At 36.7% G+C, this 23,236-nt stretch overlaps 1 long non-coding RNA gene and 1 pseudogene across 2 annotated transcripts; both read right to left on the bottom strand.

Moving 5' to 3' along the window:
- Positions 1-2,786: 2,786 nt before the first annotated feature.
- LOC114825236 (uncharacterized) lies at positions 2,787-4,637 on the bottom strand. Of its 2 annotated transcripts, none has more exons than XR_011581032.1 (4): positions 3,972-4,637; positions 3,649-3,865; positions 3,385-3,551; positions 2,787-3,283 (listed from the first exon to the last, which is right to left on the bottom strand). It is a non-coding gene; the product is annotated as an uncharacterized lncRNA (long non-coding RNA). The 2 variants fall into 2 exon arrangements; XR_003773890.2 differs by having other exon boundaries at positions 4,151-4,637.
- Positions 4,638-10,326: 5,689 nt separating this feature from the next.
- LOC103435942 (pleiotropic drug resistance protein 1-like) lies at positions 10,327-23,218 on the bottom strand (annotated as a pseudogene).
- Between the last annotated feature and the right edge of the window lie 18 nt (positions 23,219-23,236).

The raw sequence follows: 23,236 nt of genomic DNA, 5'->3' as shown, positions 1-23,236 counted from the left end.
CTAACAGCTTGCTGATCCAAGTTAACTCAGCAGCAGTATTAGCTAAAGAACGATATTTCGAGAGTTTAGAGAGAGTTTAGAGAGAGAAAGTTAGAGAGAGAGAAGAAATAAAATTGTGAATTGTATTATCTTGAATAAGATTACACTTGGTATATATACTAGCTATTTCATATGTCCCAGCTGCGTTAAGGGTTCGAGTTTATTACTTTGTCCTTATACTTATCCAAATGTTTGAGCTACTTCTGCATGCATAATAATGGCCGAAGACTCAGCAAACAACCTTACATTATACAGTCCACATATACACGTACGTGTTCTTCTCAGAATAATATCGACATGTAATGGATGCCACATATTCACGTAGGTCGGCATGAACTACAAAATCGATTACTTCGTAATCTTGATCTGTCGTTCTACATCTACCAGAAATTTACTGTATATATTAGATGTGTGTGTGAATAGTGATAAATTCATAAACATTTTGTTCAAGGTCGTTCCAACATATCAATAATTTCATAACCCTTTTGTGTTTATATATGAAAGCTTGAGTTGGTTAAAAGTCCTATATCGATTCTGACCCCTTCTAATCATACAGTCCATCAAACTTCAAAAATTTAAGCTATAAGCTCGACCTCCTTGCAAAATATATGACTCACCTCCGTTGTAAAGCAGCTATATATCCTCATTCTTACTCTCTACAATTACTACGGCTGGAAACTAAAGGGTAGGACACCATAAAGTCGGTCCAGCCCCAAAGGAAAGGTTCTGAATTGTTGCCCTTGATTTTCCCAGCAATATAAGGTTTGATGTACAATTGTGGGTACATTTGTGGTCCAAGGATAAAGTGGAGGGGATCAAGAAAATACCAAATGTGATGGTGATAGGTTCAACATGCCGTATTTTCAATTATTAAAAAAGTGGGTGACCTTCAATCGTTCATTGACATATAATTATTCATACGAATGATCTTTTTGAACAATTAAGGCCATCTCCAACCAAAAGGTCCAGAGGGTTGGATGAGCAAAAATAGTCTGAAAATCATCTCTAACCGAGCAGTGGCGAATGCAGGAATTTTCGGCAGGAGGGGCGAAATTTAAAAGCGTAAAAGGTTCATAAAAAATATAGACAACCAAATCTTTGTACATAATATACAATATTAATATTGTTCATAACTACCTAGAATACTTGAAGGAGGATTTGGAGTAACCGAAATATTCGAAGAAAGACTACCTGGAAATATTCGAAGAAGGACTATCTGTTGTACCGGGAATATTTGAAGAATGATTTAAACACTATTTCTTATAGTATTGTTACGTACATTATGTAATTGTACAATAGAAACAAAATGGATAAAAAGCATATTACGCTAATTCTATATCAATTAAACAACTAATGCAAAACACCACTTACAAATTGTAGGTATTATAGCAGTCAAACAATGTGCATAGTTATTATTTTTATATAAGTATGATAAATGTTTTATATAAAAAATAGATAAGTATACCTAGTTCATAAAAGGAAAAAACAAACAAAAAAAACATAAAAAAATAAAAATAAAAAAATGAATGAAAAATTAATTAGAGATGCTTGGGTTCAAATGACATGTGGACCATAAATGTCAAAGGATGTGTTCTATTTGAATAAAACGTCATCGTCCACTTTAAGTGCTCAGCCAAACGACATCGTTTGCTAAGATTTGTTTTATAATATTGCTTCTTCCTCCTTGCCGATTTTGTTGCTTGGGTTTTGCCTTTCCTCACAAGGTGGTTTCAGGTAGTCTGGGTGGGTAAAATAGACTTCGGTGAAGGGGTTTTTCGGGAACCGGATGGGCAACTTCCCACTCTTTCCATAACGTGTGTCCGCCCATGGCAGCAGCAAAAGTTGTAGAACGTTCTTACAGGTTTTCCGACTAACGAGAGGGGCGGCTAAGGGAGTGGTGGCCGCCACTCCTCGTCCTCATGTGGCTTTGCCATTGCAACTAAGGGCTAGGCCAGAGGGCTCGTGGGCCCCACGGAATCTGAAAGGGCCAACCGGCTGGCCCAATCCAGCCAGCCAGCCCCGAGCTGGGCTAGAAATTCTAGTATTCCTGTCAGATATAACCGACAGGAATTTTAGGTCAAATTCCAAATGTAACGGCTAGCTGACGTCAGTTAGCCGTTATTTTTGAAATGTTTTTTACAGTTTTTTTTTATTTTTTAATTTTACACAATTTTTTTCCTATAACTTTTTTTTTTTTTTCTATAACTACTATTTTACAAAATTTGTTTTATATTTTTTCTATAACTTCCTATAACTTGAATTTAAGTTGTAGTTTTTAAATAATAAATTATGTTTAGCCCTATGGCCCTTTGGCCCTCGGTTGGAGACAGTTTTTTTGTGATAGGGCTAAAACGAGCCATATGACCCTTTGGCCATCGGTTAGAGATAGAGGCAAATATGGTCATATATTGTTCATTAAACTATTAATTTCTTGGAGGGCCATAAGGCTAAAACGAGCCATCTGGTCAGCCTTCGGTTGGAGATGGCCTACCAAGCATCCTACACTACAAAAAGAACACCACTCAAAAGAAAGAATTTGGTCGGGCAAAGTTAATTGGGCAAATATCGTAGCTGAAACTTTTGCCCAGCGAATTGTAGGACTTCGTTGGGCAAATGTTGTTTGCTCGATGAAACAGTTTTATTGAGCGAAGTGCGTTGATCAACTTAGCTTGACTTTTTAAACATTTTTAATTAAAATTTTAAATACATTAATTAGTTTTAATTATATTAATTTTAAAAAATTACAATATAAAAAAGTGTATTTAATTATATTAATAAGTATTGAAATATTAATACAAATGTATGGAATATATTCCTAGGGTGATGGCTGAAGGTTGCTTGGAGGATCATGAAGGAGAATGCCAAAGGTTTCCATTGTCTGCGCCATCCCAGCAATGCACGGCTGAAACTCATCATCCCACAGGGCCCAAGCACACATCTTCTTTCTGAGCTTTTTCTCAATGGCGCACTTCTTCTCGATGGCGCAAAGCCTCTAACTCCATCTCCAACTGCTATAGTTTGGAAGACGTCCCACTTGGAGACTGAGAGCTAGATGAAGAAGATCCCCCAAGGTCCCAACCCTAACCTGCTCCTAGGCTGTGAAACTACTGGCCTTTCTGTCACCCAACCCCATCCATCAGCAACTGTAGAGACACATTTGGATCAGATGTCAACTGCTCTAGTGGTGTGTCTGGTTGCTAATGGGAGAGATTGGCGAGATACTTTTCCTTCTGCAACAAACAAGCTTACCAAAAAAAGGAGAAATTAATTCAAATTATCAATCACAATTCTAAAATTTTTAAGTGCAATGAAATTTGAAATTAAAATTTGGAACATAATACTTACATAAATGTCGTCAGTCACATGGTTGCCATAATTGACATGTGTATCCCCCCAAGCGTCGACTTTCGGGAAAAGCAAACTCTTCTTATGATGTTCATTGATTCGGAATGTCAATGGCCGAGAACTAGAATGATAGAGGTTTTGCTTCACTTCATGGTTACCCTTATTTGCTGTGATTTCCAATGTGAATAAAAAATATTAACTAAATTCAAACAAATTTAAATAAATAATAAACAAAAAATTGAAATAAAATTAAAAAAAACTTACAAGAATTTTTGGGCTCTAAAAATGACCACAAAGTTAGTGACACTCCTCTATCCTTTTTGCGAACTCCATGGGTGGATTAGTTATAGCTTCAGCAGGAGATGCACAAATTTGGTAGTACATGTGCAACTCGTATTTTTACTCCCTTGTACCGATTAGTCCACACCCAGTTTACATAATCGGACATACCTGACACTTCCACATCGACCTCGAAGTTAACCTGAAATAGACAAAAAGCAAGTGTATTTGTTTAATGTTACTCTAAATAAGTAAAGGTAATAAAAATAATAATTTTATAAAACACATAAGATCTCTTTCATCATTGCCTCATGCACATCAGGGGCGAACTTGGTGTGGATGATGGCTCTCATGTCATGAGTCAACATGTTGTTGACTTTGACGTCCGCTCACTGTTGTAGTGGGTCATAAACGACCACAATCTTAGCTTGCATTATGTTGGTGATCTAGTTCGAGGACAAGCCTCTACAAATCCCTGCAAATTTACCTTCTTCCGACCCCGGCTAGAAGTTCTCTGTCTCCTGTTGGGCGCATGACCGTCGAATTAGCATCTGCCTCTACGGTGTCACCAGTGGGGGCTGGAATGGCTCAACGCCATGCCATTTCTAGTTGTGCATTCGTCAGGCATATCAAGGCTCCCAAATTGATGAAGCGAAGGAGTGGGCCCAGCCGCCGACTTGGCGATGGCCAGTTGGCTGCCACTGGTCCTACCCGTGGAATATCCGACATCACTGTCGTTGAGTCATTATACAAAAATACACTATTAAATACATTAATTCATAAAATTCATACAGAATCACCTAATACTTCCTACAAATTTCCAAATTTCAAATATTTCCTACACAGTACAAATATTTCCTACAAATTTCAAAAATTTCCTATAAATTTTCACAAATTACACATGCAACTTACATAAATAAATAAAACACCCCAAGATTTTACACATGCAACTAATATAAATCAAAGAGATGGGCAAACATACCTTTGGTTATTTGAGAATTTGAACATGACGGAGAAAGGGAAGTGAGCGAGAGGGCGAGTGAGCAAGAGGGCAAGTGAGTGAGGAGGCAAAGAGAGAGCACAGAAAAGGCAAAGATAGAAAGAGAGCACATAAAGAAAGATCAGCAACGATGTGATGAAGAAGAAGTAGAAGAAAGCTCTCGGGCTGATATAAAATTATCAAACCTTTGCACGACAAATAAGGTTCTAAAATTGTGTCACATGTATTTTGATCAGTGTGCAGACAGAGATTGCATCACACAGAGTAACATGTTCTTCTTTTGAAGAGTATAATCTCGACACGTTACGACGCTACTCATGAGTTTGTTTTGCATTTGAATTCCATACCCCATTTAGTCGTGGTACAAGCAACATATTAATTAGTACCTACAACTGTAAGTCTGTAAGTGCACAACTAAATCCATATTAATACCACAATTAACAAGAGAAATTGATCATTTCTAATCTCGATCGTTCTATTCTGTTGAAAATTCAATAATAACAAATCTGTAACATTTTTTTTAATGGTGTGTAAAACTATGTATATGTTAAAAGTTCGGTGTTAATTTCAACGTATTGCAGAATAACTCACTTCTACGTCATTATTGATGTCGAAATCTATAAGACCTTTTGGATATCTACCTATGTAGACCATCAAACCCCAAAATTTTAAGATGGTGATTATCTAAACTCATTCTGGTGACACTACCATTTTAAGCTTAGATGCGAGAAAAATTGAGATTCCATAGTAAAACTAATTGGCAATATAGGGAATAGTCCAACTTATTTATAAGCACATGGAAGGTCTCTTCTCCCGTCAATGTGGGCTTCATTCTCAACACGCCTCTTCACGTGTGACAAATTTTTAAGTCTAACATGTATACAACACAAAGGGGTGACGTGGAGATCGTGTGGTCCTTTGACTTCACACATGGGACAATATGCTTTAATACTATACCCATGAAAATTGAGGTTTTACCATAAAACCAGGTGGTAGCATAGAAAGTACTCAACCTAACTTATTTATAAGACCATGCAAGATCCCTCCCCATCAATTTTGTGAGATTCAATCTCACCAAGATGATCATAAAATCCAAGCTTCGAGCTCTCTCTGTGGTAGTAGTACACAATGACATCAATGATAGAAGATCAAATCCACTGTCGGCGATGCCAAACATGATCAGGGTGACCCGGATTTATGTACAGCTGGAAAAGGGTAGGGTTAGGGTACCATAAAGTCCGTCCAACCCACCAAGGCTTATGAAATGTGCATTTTATTTTCCCCAACCATAAAGTTATATGTACATTTGTGGTCCAAGGATAAAGTTGGTGCATATAGATTAAGAAAATACCAAATGTGATGGTTTAGCACTAGGTTCTTCAACATTCATATGGGACAAAATTTTCCACACACATATGCATCTTTTACATGTCGCAAATGCCTTGCTAGAAATAGTTTTTCAAACGATTATCACCAACGTGGGGACCTTCTCGGCCGTGCATGCCGAATTTATTCAAATACAAATCTCAAACAACTAAAACGAAATTTATGGTTTTCATTTGTCTAAGATGGAAGCAACATATTCCACAAAACCTACCAAACGAAAAGAAATGATGTGGATAGTTTTCACTGCTGAAGGAAGGATTTCTCATGACACAACAACAATTGAATAATTGAAGTGAATATGATGCCCAAATGTTACTTTATCGTAATGGTAGAAAACAATCATGTCTATATATCATGGTGCGAGTTTGATCTAATAATTTACAATTTAACTAGCTAACGCTATTATTTCTAAAAAAAAAATATGAATATGATGTCAGTTTAAAGTTGCATGTTGCGCATTGCGATGTGTATTTTTAATTATTTCTATTAACTTAAGATCAAACATATGATTTTAATTATGTTACTCAACAAGTCAAATTTTAATTATTTCCATAAAATCGCGATGAAGCTTCTTGATTCAAGCATCTAATGAATCTTAACATCCTTCCATGGCGTCGAACCTTTGGAGTAGCATGTTGAGAGTGTTGTTTATCATAGCAAGATGATTATGCGATTCCATAGCTTTCTTCGTCAACTTAGGTAGCAGAGAAGGGATGGAGGAGTCAAGATTGGCTCAATACCAATAATAGATCATCGATCAACCTTAACTCAGAGAAGCCATGAGAGAGAGAGAGAGAGAGAGAGAGAGAGAGAGAGAGAGAGAGAGAGAGAGAGAGAGAGAGAGAGAGAGAGAGAGAGAGAGAGAGAGAGAGAGAGAGAGAGAATGACAATTGAATTTCAATACTATTTCATAACTGCCTTTCTGTTACTCACAAGCCAAACTATATAGCAACTATCCCTAACTAATTTTATCCAATTACAGCTGTACTAACAACCTTATTACAAGTATTACAGCTCAATCACTCAGATGATGACATTTGACACAATCACAATTGCTCTATAACTACTCTTAGCTACGAGTAATCCCATTAGAATCCTAACAAATCATGATCAGGTGACCCGGATTTATGTACGGCTGGAAAAGGGTAGGGTTGGGTACCATAAAGTCCGTCCAGCCACAAGGCTTATGAAATGTTGCACCAAGTATAAAGTTGGTGCATATATATTAAGAAAATACCAAATGTGATGGTTTAGCACTAGGTTCTTCAACATTCATCATATGGGACAATATTTTTCACACACATGCATCTTTTACATGTCGCAAATGCCTAGCTAGAAAATAGTTTTTCATACGATTATCACCAACGTGGGGACCTTCTCGGTCGTCGATGCCGAATTTATTCAAATACCAATCTCAAACAACTAACATAATTTTATTATATGCACGAGGGATATTCTTATTCGTGATTAAGATTGTGAAAGTTGGTAACGAAATTTATGGTTTTCATTTGTCTAAGATGGAAGCAACATATTCCACAAAACCTACCAAACGAAAAGAAATGATGTGGATAGTTTTCACTGCTGAAAGAAGGATTTCTCACGACACAACAATAATTGAATAATTGAAGTGAATATGATGCCGCAAATGTTGCTTTATCGTAGTGGTGGAAAACAATCATGTCTATATATCATGGTGTGAGTTTGATCTTCACCCTTTTCCTCTAATAATTTACAAGTTAACCTATTAACGCTATTATTTCCTAAAAAAAAATTATGAATATGATGTCAGTTTAAAGTTGTGCATGTGTAATTTTAATTATTTCTATTAACTTAAGATCAAACATATGACTTTAATTCTGTTACTCAACAAGTCAAATTTTAATTTAAAGATTATTGCATAATATACTTTTACCATCACCCTGCATTCAGGTTCAAATAGGAATCGCAAAATGAAAAATCAGATTCTTTCCGTGTAATGTGGACGTGGAGTGCGTCGGCTAATGCCTGAAACAGATTCCATTCATGCTGCAAGTAGCAGCAAAAGAGAATATTGATTTCTACTACATTTTTGAAATCTATATTAAGGGAAGGGGATTCACAATATACTTTAATCCAAGTATTATTAGAGTATTCTTAAAAGAAATATTAAATGTAAAACATTAAAATGATATTTGATGACTTATACGATAATTGGACATTTTGTACGATTTTTTCTTCACTTGATATGTTAAATAAAAATGTTATTCTATAATTTATTTTCATCTCTTTGTAGGGTTTAACTATTGAGACAAATGATCAAATACTTAGAACACTCAACAATATTTATTATGATTTTTTTTTTTTATCAAGAAAAGAAATTTATTGAAAGGGACTACCCCAAGAACAACCAGTACCAGTATAATCGAAACGTAAAGCTTGGGTCGAATAGGCAGAAAGAGTGCCATACCAGATAAGAGTATTTGCACTACTGATACCTACACTTGTAATCACACCAGCGAGAACATATTCCATGAAATATTCTAAAGGCCAGACTTCTAATATCTTCAATAATTGTTTTGATTCTCCAAGAAACTCTAGACCTCCCTTCAGCCACCTCAATTACTAGTTCAAAGCCACCTTCCACGCGTAAGTTTTTAATAAATGTATAAGAAAAAGCACACAAAATAAAATCTAAAAACTAAAAACTTTTTCACCTCCATGATTTTGTTTTCCTTTTGTTCTTTTTTAGTCTTCAACTCTCTTCCATCAGCTTTTTGTCCCTCATTTCCTTTATATATATTTTCCTCATATCTCAAGTACGAAAAGTGAAAATCAAAAAATAAAAACGAAATATTCATTAAATAGACTATAAGTTATTTTGATTTTCTAGATGGTTGCATTAATTCTTCTTTGTTTATTTCCCCTCATTTCCACAGCCCTTCTTGTCACTTAAATTTATCGCAGTGGAGAAAAGTAATCATGTCTCTGTATCTTGATGCGGGTTTGATCTCCACTGATTCCCCATAGCAACTAAGAATTTAACCCATTAACGTTATTGTTTGTAAAAAAATGAATATGATGCATGACCACATTAAAGTTGTGCATCACGATAATGTAATTTTAATTAGAGAAACTTTGAATGCGATCCCTAACTATCAATATTCCTTGACTGAAACCTTGTCTGTTTTGTTTTTTTATCAAAGTCCTTGACATTAAAGTAATAGTGTAACACTATATTTTTTAAATTAAAAATTGAAATTTGTATTTGTTTATATGATAACCCATAATTTGTGGGATTAACAATAATAAAATATAAATTATACTCCCTATTATATTTTGTGTCTTACGTATATATATATGGTACCTTCATAAAAAAGTATTGTACCAAAACATGGGTACATTCTTCAAAACACAGAAAAAAAGAAGATATTAGGCTTAATAACATTAGTAAATTTCTTCGATTAAACTTGATATAGATACATTCTCAAATCAACGAAAAAAAATGTACCAATATAAGTTTAAAAATGGATTAAAATTTATGCATAGATTTTATATTAAAAAATTGGGTACATTTACATTTTATATTAAAAAATTGTACATTTTACATATAACAATTCGGTATATTTAAGAATTGGTACATTTCAGATTAAAAATTTGAGAACCTTTTTATAAAAACTAATGGGTACAAACTTATTCTAATTTAATTTTTTTTATTTTGGAAATGTTTGAATTGAAAATTAATTAGGAGTTTAATAGAGGTGTGAGTATTAAAACCCTAAATCAATTGCTAATTTTTGTTTTAAAAAATATGTAATAAACATGTAAATTTATTATCATATTAATGCTAGGAACTTAAACAAAAATTTGAAAACTAATAAAGTATCAGTTAATGAACATTTGTAATTAGGAACTAGATACTAATTTTTCCTTTTAATTATTTCTTTTAACTTAAAGATAAAACTTATGATTTTAATTCTATTACTCATTAAGTCAAATTTTAGTCTAAAAATGATTGCATCACCTGAAAAATAAACTTTTAACATCACCCTGCAAACAGTTCTAACAGGAATCGAAAATGAATCAATCAGATTCTTTCCACGTAAAATATACGTGGAGACGATAATTAAAACGACTGTGTGCGTTGGAATTTAGAAGTGTGTCGGCTAATTAATGCCATGAAACAGATTCCATTCATGCTGCAAGTTGTGACAAAAGAGAATATTGATTTCTACTAAATTTTGAAGTCTATATTAACTAAGGGAAGGGAATTCATAATATACCATAGGCTGATTTGGAAGTATCTTTAAAATTATTGAGAGCATTTTCAGAAGAAGTCGAAATTATCACATAGATATATAATAATAAAAAATAATAACAAACTCTTTTCAACAGTCATCACTTTCTTAAATGACGTTGAGTCAATTGAAGGCAAAACGATATGTTATCAAATTTGACAGTTGCTGTCAAATTTATTTAATAATTTTTTGATAGATGTGATGCAATCAAGGTTTAAAATATTGATATTTCGTCGATAATATCATTTTTTTGAGAGCGATGACGGAGACTCCTGGGAGGCGCCGATGACGGAGAGGACGGCGAAAAGGACTGCCATGAGAGCGACAACGGAGGATGCCTTTGAGACTGCCATTGTTGATAGGGTTTGGACCTCTCTGTTCGTTTAGGAATCTAGGGTTTTTGAAGACTCAGAGAGACTGAAAGCACAAAGTGGCGCAAGTTGGATTTGAGATCCAATTTTGAGGTTCTGAAAATGAAAGGGCGAAGAAGAATGAAGATGAGGGAAGAGAGAGAGTAAAAGATTCAATTTTGAGTTTCTAAAAGGGCAAGGAAAGAAGAAGAAACGAAATTTTCTTCTTGGGTTTCTGAAAGGTCAAAAGCTGGTGATGGGTGGTGATGTGAAAGAGGTAAGGTGGGCAGCTACTTTCATCAGATGGTTTATTATGAAAACCACCCACTTGCATGGGCGTGGGCTTTTTATATTTTAAAAGTTTGGGAGGTATATTATATATATATATAAATTATAAATTATTAGATATTTTTTTTCCTAGGCAAGCATATTAGATATGTACATAAAACATTCACATATGTATGTTCTTTTATAAGAAATAACATATTATTCAATAATTATTTACATCTGATATAGTAAATTTAATTAATTCATATAATATATAAGAAATTTACCTAAATTAGCCTAAGCGCTCGCCTAGATCCCGCCTAGGCGCTAGGCGCCAGCCCACCGCTCGACTAGCGCCTAGCGCCTAGCGTTTTTTAGAGCCTTGGTATTTATAGCTGGGGGTTTTTTGTGGGGAGTGGCAGGCAGGTCGGGCAACTGCTCGTTAGAAACAGGCTAGCCAATTGTTATTGGTTCGGCGCAACAACTCACATTGCTTAATCCCTTGCTTAGATGAGTGTAAAATATTGTACTAATTCATTATATATAAATGATTATGGTGTGTTTAAACTTCTTTCATTAATTACTACATATTTTCTACACTCACAGTGTTTGCCAGCTCGCTATATAATCAACTTAAATCAGTTAAATCCATCATGCAATGCATTTCCTTCCAATTTTTTGTGATAAACTAATAGATAATTGACTAAATAAACATCCTGCAAAGTTTCAATAAAAATTTGTAAGTTTTTCTTACAATTTCCGTGGTTTTTATTCAATTTTTATCGATATCGATAATTTCCTGATATTTCTATCGAAATTTTCGTGTTTTTAGACTACTGATATTTCCGATACCATCGATATTTTAGACCTTGGATGCAATACATAATAAATATTGTTGTATGTTCCAAGTATTTGATTGGTGATCTCAATAATAGGACCCCCACAAAGAGATGAAAAATATTATAGAATGACATTATTATTTAACATATCGGATGAGCAAAAAATTCTGAAAAAGTTTTAAGAGAAAAAATTTGGGTCCCAAAAGCACTTGGAAGTGCTTTTTGTAAAAATCACCAGTTATGTGCTTTCTTGTAGGAAGCACTTCAAGTGTTTTGTTAGGATTCACGTACATTTGGAAGCAGAACATATTGGTTAGAATATATCAATCCTTCTGTTTGGGCAGTGTGACTTACGTTTTGGAGCCAAGGTTCCAGAACATTGTCCCAAACATCATTGCCACAAAGGTTGTGTAGATCAATTTGATGGCTGTGTACAGCGGATTGTGCCAATAGGACCAATGTTGTTTCCATAAGCAAGCTATGTTAGGAATGTCGGTACTACAAGATAGAGAATGCACAAGGTAAAGTAGAAAATGGACACCAAGAATTTATGTGGTTCGGCAATTTATGCCTACGGCCACGAAACAAGGATCAATCTTCACTATATGAAAAAGATGAGTACAACAAGAGTAGTCTTACCAAGCCAAAGACAAGGCTTGATGGATACAAGAAAGTATGACACACACTTTCTATCACTCTAAATTTCACTCACAATGTGCAGTGGAACACTCTCACTCTCACTCTTGGAGTGGAACTCTAGCTTTGGACTTGATCCTTTGCTACTCACACTTGGTTCTTAATTGGTTACATCGCTACAACATCACACCCATATTTATAGGTGAGGGTTTGGCATTTTACTAGTTTCTAGTGTATTCTTCAAACCTCTAGCATAAAAAATTCTAGACTAGCCATAAAATTGTAGCTTCTAGATCTTTCCATTTGCAACCAAGGAAGCTAGTACTCTCTAGCTTCTTCCATCAACTTAATAACATGCTAGAATTGTCTAGCATGATCCAGCCACCTCACTTGCTTACTAGAATAATCTAGAACATTGATCATGAGCTGGACCATATACCAACAAGCTATGCATTGGGTTAAAAATGGCTGAGAGTATTGAGTAGGGAAATGAAGATCCTTGGAATCAGAAGCAGGGGTGCTTAGTTCTTTAATAAGTTCTTTGTTTCTCCGGCAATTTATGCCATATATAAGTACGTTTTGTCGAGAAATCTTGTTTACAAAGAGAGACATTCATTCATAAATGGTTTTTTAGGCCGATAGGTAATAAGCAAACCTGTACAGTTCTGAGTTCTTATACACTTCAGCAAAATCAATCTCCATAGCCATTTCTTTGGCTGACGAAGTGACTTCCAACATCCATGTTGCTGGATTGTAGCCATCCCTAATCTTACTGACGTTATCAATCCCCTATATATAAAAGTGAATGCTGAAAAACCTTCAACAATTATAAAGCTATCGAGACTTGAAATTTCTTCCTTCACTATACCTCAAAGTACTTGATCAAATTGCAACAATGGCGGCCTAATGATCCTACGTAGATCTCTTGTCGTCCTTTCTTCAGAACGAATAGCTGCAACGACATGTTATATACATATCATAGTCAAGTAGAAAAGACCAATCAAAATAGAGTTCAAAGTTCAAACAATTTATATCAGAGATGATTTTGATTTTCACCTCATCGAAAGCATCAAATATGTCAATGCTTGGCTGATGGATGGTGCAGACGACTGTTCTTCCAGTGTCAACGGTGTTCCTAACTGCTCTCATAACAATGGCCGCAGCTCTTGCATCCAAGCCTGAAGTCGGTTCATCCATGAATATTATGGAGGGGTTAGCCACTAGTTCAACCGCAATGGTCAGCCTCTTACGCTGCTCAGTTGAAAGACCGCTCGCACCAGGCAACCCTACTAATGTTTGCCTCAACAGATTCAGCTCCACAAGTCCCATCACTTCCTCAACGAACATCTGCAATCATGTCCAATTGAAAGTTAATGATCGACAATGAGGCCGGTAATTGCCTTAAAACAGGACCAAATTTTCCATCAGTTCATAAAGAATTAAATTTAAGCTTACAAATTAAGTTCATATACCACCTTCCTGGTTTCAGAATTGATTTCTGAAGATAAACGCAGCCATGCCGAGTACGTCAATGAGTCATAGACAGTAACATGAGGAGAGCCGATGTCATTCTGCTCACAATATCCAGAAATCCGGGCAAACGATTCTTGCTTTTTAGGGTACCCGGAAATTATGATATTTCCCTCAATATATCCACCAGTTTTTCTACCAGCCAGTACGTCCATTAGAGTTGTTTTACCAACCCCACTCACTCCCATTAGAGCTGTCAAAACACCTGGCCTAAAAGCACCACTCATGCGCCTAAGGAGCACCAGTTTATCCTTGGGAACACCTTCATTCTTCATTTCCTGCAATTTCGATTCAAGGAAATGTCTCACAATATTGGATTTGCACAAGGCTGTCAAGTGTCAAACACATTTTAACTTTGGTTGCATATACATTACCTGTGGCACGTCCACGGAGTATGTGATTTCATCAAAGGTGATGGAATGTGGTTCGAACGGAAGAACCATTCCTCTTTTCTTGTTACCATTTGTGTCATCAGTAGCTTCTTTTGTAACTGAGGAAGACCTGGAGGAGTTACTTCCATTTCCATTTTCTGTACATCCACAAAATTTGGTTTTCGTCAATAAGATGAAAAAAAAATTAATGCCGGATAGAACTATTGTACACAAAACCGACATACACACAATGTCAAATGTATTACCTCTACAAACTTGAAGAGTCGAGATAGGATCTTCCAACGTAACAACCTGTGGCTTCCCAATTGCTGCACAATGTTTTATATATTATGAGTTAACTCTCGCTTAAAAGATATGGTTCAAATAATTAAGATGAAAGTACTCACGCTTTAGATACATGAGAGCCAAAGTGAAAAAACTGTTGAATATAAGCATGTATCCAGCCAATACTCCCGCACTAATCCAATACCAATGAGGCTCTGTGAAGAATCCTAGCGACTTCAGAACAGTGACTCCCAATGGTTTCGTTGAGTTCGGAAGAACCTTCAAGGTAAAAAAGAAAATTCGACTATGAATTGGGGAAAACACATACTAGAATGTTAGAAATGGTTAATGTTCAAAGGGATTACATGTCTCCAACTCTTTCCGAGGAACTCATTGACTACTAATGCATTCTGTCCATACATCAAAGGCGATATCCAATAGCCCCCTGTCCACCATTTCTTTATATCCTCTGTGCCGTCTAAGCCGAAAGATAAATATACAAGTTCAAATAACAGTAAGTAATGAAACATGAAGTGTCTTTTTTACTGTTATACCTCTTGACAGGACAAAACCACCCAAGGCGAAAAGCACGAGAAGAGCAAATGATTCGAATGTTTTGGAATAGTCATGCTTCTACCAATTCCAGCAATGGATCGGAACAACCCCGAAGCCATCTGATTAAGGAGTAAGAGTAGAAGGTATTGCTTGACCAACCTGCAGAATGGGCATGTATCTATCATTTCGGATGGAGAAAACATGAAAAAAAAAGTGGGAGAATTTTCTAATTATTTTTACCTTCCAACATTTGGATCGTATCCAATGACATAATAGGTGATAAATAAAGATGAGGATGCCAAATCATGACATACATTCTTTTTTAATTAACTAATTGTAATGTGCTATGTGTACAAGTTAGTTAGAAAGGTTATTAGCTGTTGTTGCTGTTATGACTATAAATACCATACTGATGTAATTATTTTTCAGATAAGTAATGAAATTGTAATATTTCAGAAACACATTTTCTTCTCAGTTTCTTTATGGTTTCATCGCCAACAGCCTCACGGCCTCTCTCGATCCTCTTCTCTTCCGCTCTACTTCTTTGATCTCTACCCAAATTCAATCGAATTCCTTGCTGATTTTGTACTCCGATCTTCGATCTCGATCTGTTTTCTTGATCTTCAATGGCGTATCCGTCTGCGACTGCTTCTCTTTTTGAGTCGGTTTCAATTCCAAATCCTTCTTCAAACCCTAATTCCTCTCCTTATACCTCTCTCACGATCCAAAACATTGGCAGCATGGTGCCAATCAAGCTCAAGCGGTCCAATTATCTCTCATGGTGCTCTCTGTTTGCCCCAATTCTTAGGCACTATCGGCTTCTTGGTATCGTCAATGGCACCTAACCTTGTCCGGCACCACTTATGCCTGATCGCACTCTAAATCCGGCGTTCGAAATTTGGTATGAGAAAGATCAAAACCTCCTGATCTGGTTCAATTCCACATTGTCTGAGGAGGTGATTCCGTTCACCGTTGGAGTTTCGTCGTCTCGTGATCTCTGGCTCAAACTCGAGCAACGATTTGGGGGCATTTCTGATGCACATGTTCATCAGCTTCGATCGCGACTTCAAAGCATTCAAAAGGGTTCACAATCCATGTCTGATTACCTGCAATAGCTCAAAGAGATCTCTGACTCTCTAGCTGCTGCTAGAGCCCTAATCTCTGATCGAGATCTAATTGCAACCACTCTTGTTGGTCTTCCTGATGATTTTAAGTCCTTAACTGACTCAATCATGCTTCGTTTATCCTACATATCTTTGGATGAATTGCATGGATTGTTACTCACCAAAGAACTTTCTATGATTCGTCGCAAGAAAGTTGCCTCATCTAATATTACTAAACCGTTTCATGCTTTATCGGTCCAAACTCAACCACCACTACTTCCCACACCGCCTCAGGCGTATGTCATTCAGAATCAACCACTACAGCAATCTTTTCGATATAATTCGAATCGTGGAAAGAACAATCGCTTCTCCAATAATTGTGGTAATTGAGGAAATTATCGAGGCAATAATTTCAACAGTAGCTTCAATCGCAACAATACCACAACTCACTCTCGAGGCTCTTCTTCTGGTCCTCGAGCCTCTTGTCAAATCTGTGGAAATTCAAGTCATGAAGCCATTGATTGCTTTTACCGTATGAATTCGGAGATCTCTGGTCGAATTCCTCCTGCCAAGCTCCAAGCAATGTGTGCACGTTACAATGCCAAGTCCTCTCCTACTTGGTTGATTGACTATGGAGCTACCTCGCACATCACCAATGACATATCCAATATTCACTCTCCTACTCCCTACAATGGTGAAGAAAAAGTATACATAGGTGATGGTAAAGGTTTGTCCATTTCTCATGTTGGTTCCTCTACATTACGTACACCTGCTACTTTCTTTAAACTGAACAATGTCCTTCATGTTCCTCACATGAAGCACAATTTATTATTTGCTTTTCAATTTCTCTGAGATAATTATTGTTCATTAACCCTTGATTCTAATGGATCCGTTGTTAAGGATCGTTCTACGGGGAAGACGCTTTTGCGGGGTTCAGTTAAAAAAGGTTTTTATCCTCTGCAGTCCTCTACATCTAATCGTTCTTTCTCTGGTAATGTTCCTCCTTCACTCACTGCATCAGCTTTCGTCAATATTAAAGCTCTAGTCAAGATATGGCATAGTCGTTTGGGCCATCCTTTCGTCAGTAATGTTCCTCCTATTTTTTGCAAGGTTCTCTCTAAGAATAAACTTGTTGTGCAAGGTGCATCTTCAGTTGAATTCTTCTGCTCTGATTGTGCTATAGCTAAAAACCATAAGCTTCCTTTCAAAGCTGCAAGTTCTTCTGCATCCCATAGCTTGGCATTACTTCACTGTGATGTTTGGGGACCTGCTTCTGTCATTTCAGTTAGTGGTTTTCGCTATTATTTGTTGATAGTAGATGATCATACTAAGTATACCTGGTTTTTTCCATTGAAAGAAAAATCTGAGGTGTATTCTACATTTGTAACCTTTAAAACATATGTAGAAAATATTGTTGGGAATAAAATCAAGGCTATTCGTTTAGATTCAGAGGGTGAATTTGTCAGTTCTTCTTTTCAAGCTTTTCTTCAATTACATGGCATTTCTCATCAACTTAGTTGCCCACATACTCCTGAGCAAAATGGTTGTGTAGAAAGGAAACACCGACATCTTGTAGAGACAGCTCGCACTTTCTTAGTTGCATCTCATGTTCCTCACAAATATTGGGTTGAGGCTATATCTACTACCCTCTATTTGATTAATCAATTACCTATATCTGGTCTTCTTTGTTCTCCATGGGAATTGTTATTTCATACTTCACCAGATTATACTAGATTTAAGATCTTTGGCTGCAGCTGCTACCCTTGGTTAAAGCCCTATGTCTCTTTTAAGTTGGATGGTAAAAGTAAGGAATGTGTTTTCCTTGGCTATAGTCTACAACATAAGGGCTACAGATGCTTGGATCTCCTCACAGATCGGGTATACATATCCAGGCATGTCTTGTTCAATGAGAAATCCTTTCCTTTTTCACAAATTCATACTTCATAGTTCTTACAATCCACTGTTCATGTTCCTCCCATCATTGATCTTCACTTCCCTCTTTCTTCATCCTCACATTCCCCTACTCCTCAACCTCCTCCACTTGTTGTTCCACATATTTCCTCACCCTCCCCTTCTCAATCTCCTGATCAATCTATTGCTCATCCCTCTTCTGCAGCAGTTACTAACCATCATCCCATGGTTACTAGATCCAAAAATGGTATCTTTCGACCTAAAGCTTACTCTGCTACTAAACACCATTTGCCATCCACTCTTGATTATATTCCCACTACTTATAATCAAGCTTCTAAGCCCAGTGAATAACGATTAGCTATGCAAAATGAGTTTAATGCTCTTCAAACTACTGGAACTTGGTCTCTAGTTCCTTCTTCACCTTCTCAAAATGTGGTCGGTTACAAATGGGTATTTAGAATTAAGAAAAGGCCTGATGGTTCTGTTAAAAGATACAAGGCTCGATTAGTTGCCAAGGGCTTTCATCAACAACATGGACTTTATCAAGAAACCTTTAGCCCTATAGCTAAACCAGTCACTATTCGGATTTTGTTAACCTTTGCAGTTCAATATAATTGGTTTCTAAATCATCTTGACATAAGCAATGCATTTCTTCATGGTGACTTACAAGAAGAGGTGTTTATGCAACAACCTCCTGGTTTTATGGATTCCAATATGCCAAATCATATGTGTAAACTCAAAAAGTCTCTCTATGGCCTCAAACAGGCTCCTTGAGCATGGTTTGATAAACTCTTTCAAGCTCTCAAGTCCTTTGGATTCACTCAATCTTGTTCTGATGCATCTCTCTTTGTCATCAACGATCCTGTTCTAGTTATAGTATATGTTTATGTCGATGACATATTGATCAGTGGTCAGCAGTTTATTTAGAAACTTGGGTCTCTATTTCCAGTCAAGGACTTAGGTACCCTTCACTATTTTCTGGGGTTGGAAGTTCACAGATCATCCAAAGGTTTATTTCTTCATCAAAGCAAATATCTTCTGGATTTACTTCAGAAAACAAAAATGGAAGGTGCCAAGCCATGTTGTACCCCTCTTGGTACTACTAAACTGGATCACTGTGGCATTCCTCTATCAAATCCCACTGAATATAGATCCTTGATAGGTGCCTTACAGTATTTGACATGGACTAGGCCTGATATCTCTTTTGTTGTCAATCAAGTATGCCAATTCATGCATACTCCCACTGATCTTCATCTGCAAGCTGCCAAAAGGATTATCCGATTCCTCAAAGGCACCTCTGATCATGGTTTATGGTTTCAGAAAAGTTCTCTTCATCTTTCTGCATTTTCTGATGCCGATTGGGCTGGTTGTCTATTTGATTGACGTTCAACTAGTGGTTTTTGTGTATATCTTGGAACAAACTTAATCAACTGGAGTGCTAAGAAGTAGCCTACAGTGGCTAGATCCTCCACTGAAGCTGAATATCGATCTCTGACACATACTGCAGCTGAAATTACATGGATCTGCAAAGTTTTTCATGATTTTGGTTTTCCCTTATCTTCCAAACCTACAATCTGGTGTGATAACATATATACTATCTCTCTTGCCTCCAATCTTGTCTTTCATGCTCGAACAAAGCATGTTGAGATCGATTATCATTACATTCAAGAGTTAGTTCTTGCTAATCTGCTTCAAGTTCAGTATGTGTGTACTAAGGAACAAATTGCAGATACTCACACTAAATCTTTAACCAAGAACCGGTTTCTTCTTCTTCAATCCAAGCTATCTCTTGGAACTCCAACTTCTTCCAAGCTCAGCTTGAGGGGGTGTAAAGATGAGGATGCCAAATCATGACATACATTCTGTTTTTAATTAACTAATTGTAATGTGCTATGTGTACAAGTCAGTTAGAAAGGTTATTAGCTGTTGTTGCTGTTATGACTATAAATATCATACTGACGTAATTATTTTTCAGATAAGTAATGAAATTGTAATATTTCAGAGACACATTTTCTTCTCAGTTTCTTTAATAAATACCCAAACCACAACTTCAACGCAGTTGATAGGGATCTTTAGGATCCACGTGGGAAGGGCATATGCCCACGGTGGAAAGAAGTGGAGGTTTCTCTGCTTATAAAATACCGGGAGCCCTGTAACAGTCATCGAAAGATCTGCCAGTCCATTGAACAAAACAGCGACCATGGAGAAAACAAAGCACTGGTATAAACTACCCCGTCATCTACTGAATCGCAATGCATCTCAGTTCGTAGGAACAATGTCATTGTAATCATAGCCATGATTGAGAGCTAAGAAAAATAAGTAAAATTTTAACAAACATTAAATGGAAGTTTGCGCGCAGCATCGAATGGGTCAAATAAAGTGAAAACAATACTTGGGCAAGCTTGAAAAGGTAGACAAATGAGTTCCTCTTCAGTTTACTAACGCCATATTTTTTTGTTGTTAATGCAGTTGGGTGGCTCTTGGCCTTGTCAAATGGAATTGCGAGTTCATCTGTAAGTTTGTGTCCGACATGGAATGATTGGAATGCCTCGACAAATTCTTCTACCGTAATGAACCTGTAAGGCTCATCTCTGCTTGCCCAATACTGCTCCTGATCTTTCCTTGATGTCACCTGCAAAATTAATGATTATTCACACATGAAAAATTATGTTTGCGACACTTTTGTGTTAATGCTCAAACAAAAGCTATGTAGTGACCTACTTCTTGCAGGAAGTCCGCCACGCCTTTCCTCTTGGGACATATGAACCCCATGGATTCGAAAAATTCAAGAACATTTTCGCGAGGACCTTGGTACACAATGTGACCATCGGAAAGCAGAACAATGTCATCAAACAGGTCATAAGTCTCAGGTGCTGGTTGCAGCAGTGAGATGAATGCAGTTTTTTTTTCAAAATGTGAACATATTGCTTGATCAAATTCACAATTTGATACGTTGTGGAACTATCCAAACCCGTAGATATTTAGTCCATGAATAACGCCTTAGCCGGTCCAACAAGCATCTCACCTACATACAATTCATTGATTAATCAGAACTTCTCAAAAATTTATAAACCATGCTCTTTAAGAACTAGAATTATGTTTTTACCAGTTGTGACTCGTTTCTTTTGTCCGCTGGAGATGCCCCTTATTAAGTTATCCCCAACCAAGGTATCTGAACTTACATCTAATCCCAAAATCTGGAAAAATCAAATGAATTACTGATCAATAAAGTGTAATTTCAGAAAGTCCTCCTCTTATAGTACAAAATATAAACGTGATTTTGCCTTTAGTATATTCTGTCACAACTTACGGCCTCTGGCTTTCTGATGCCACTGCCTATAATAACCGAAACAATGAATTAACAACACGTAAGTCGTTGATTAGATTGAAAACATAATTAACAACACACTAACTAACTAGTAGACCTCTCAAGTAGATATCTAAGTTCTGCTAAGTAGCTTTTCTTATTTCTCACCTTCATGTAGATATCTATGTCTACAACCGGCTTGATATTCTCTTCTTTCTCTCGTCTGTTTAACTCTACTAGGATGTCTGCCTTAATTTAAACCAACCACAAATAATCTTCGATTAATAGTCATCGGTTTGGTTCTGAAAATTGAACAAAGTCAGTTATCTAAACCCACCATAACGGGCTCCGACCCCTTGGCATCTTGCAGAGAAGTTCAATGTTTCTCGGACTGTCAATTCTCCCATATGAACATCATGTTGGCTGGTATAGGCAGCAGTCCTCTGAGGCACAAACTCATGCATGCCGTGACCATTGTAGGTCACACTTCCTGAAAACTGCACAACAATTATTGCTAAATTAGTGAAAAAACCAACAGCAGCCCCAAAGCTAAAATCGAAAATCTGAAATCCAGATTGCATGTTGTCTAACCTGAAGATCCCGGTCAAGCTGTCCAGCCAAAGCCAACAAGAGGGTGGTCTTTCCAGAACTCGGAGGACCCAACAGCAGTGCCATTCTGTACAACAAACACATGATCAACCAAGTCATTTTCTTTTCGACCAAAAAATAAAACACAGATGAACCAAATTTGCAACATTCTCTCACCTGCAAGGCCTAATGATCCCACTAACATCTTTCAGGATAGACTAAGTGTTTTTTCTTGCTAGGAAGAATATGAAGGAAGTTCAACAAACCCTTTGGAACCCGAAAAACAAATAGTTAAGTAAGAATGTATGAAAACTAAAAACGAAATGGTTAAAAGATGGGTCCAAAGATTATTATATGCAAACTCTAGTAGTTAATGATTTACCTCCACTATATTAACACAGTAATTAAAAACTGTCGGCAGAGCCCTGCTTCCTGCATAAGCTTCAGCAGCAATTTTCAAATTCTGGAATCTAACTTCTATTTTCGGAATATCAATTCCAACTCTGAGATAAAAACAAGTAAAACAACCCCATTATTATCATAAACCGAGAAGATGGCAACACGCACAGTTGCGAAAACATTCAACTTCTTACCTATCAATGCGGCTCTTGAGTCTCAACCAGAAGTTCTCATGATCCTCCTCAGCTACGCCAACTAACCGCTCGATCAAATTCTTCCTGTCTTGCACTTCAAGATTGCTCACGTCAACTTCGTTGGCATGCCCTTGAGGAGTAGAGAGCAGGCCTTTGTTCAAGCGGTGAAAAGTCGGAAGTCTCTGAAGTGCAGCTCATTTGAGAGCTTCCTCATCGTCCTCCCCGCGTGAAGACGTTGAGAAAACATCGCTGTTATTGTCAATCCAGAAGGAAGAACTTCGTTTAAAACTGTGGCCTGCTTTCTCAAGATTACAACTGATCTCCATTGAAGAAGAACAGCTTGAACTTGGCCAGCTAGTAGCCTGAAACTAAAAACCAACAAAAACCCAAGTTTCTTTTCCTTCCAAAGTACCAAACTTTATGAATTAAAAGATAACAAATTACGTGTGTTGATATACACCCACACGTACATATATATAGAAAGTATGATGGAAATGGAAAAAGACTTTGGCTGCGTTGTTTGGCTGGCCACTTTCTCGAGCTTCTGTAGAAATTAATTTTAGAGGAAGATGAGGTAT

This window comes from Malus domestica, chromosome 05 (assembly GCF_042453785.1).
Source record: "Malus domestica chromosome 05, GDT2T_hap1".
NCBI lineage: Eukaryota > Viridiplantae > Streptophyta > Magnoliopsida > Rosales > Rosaceae > Malus > Malus domestica.
This window is presented reverse-complemented; position numbering and strand designations above follow the sequence as displayed.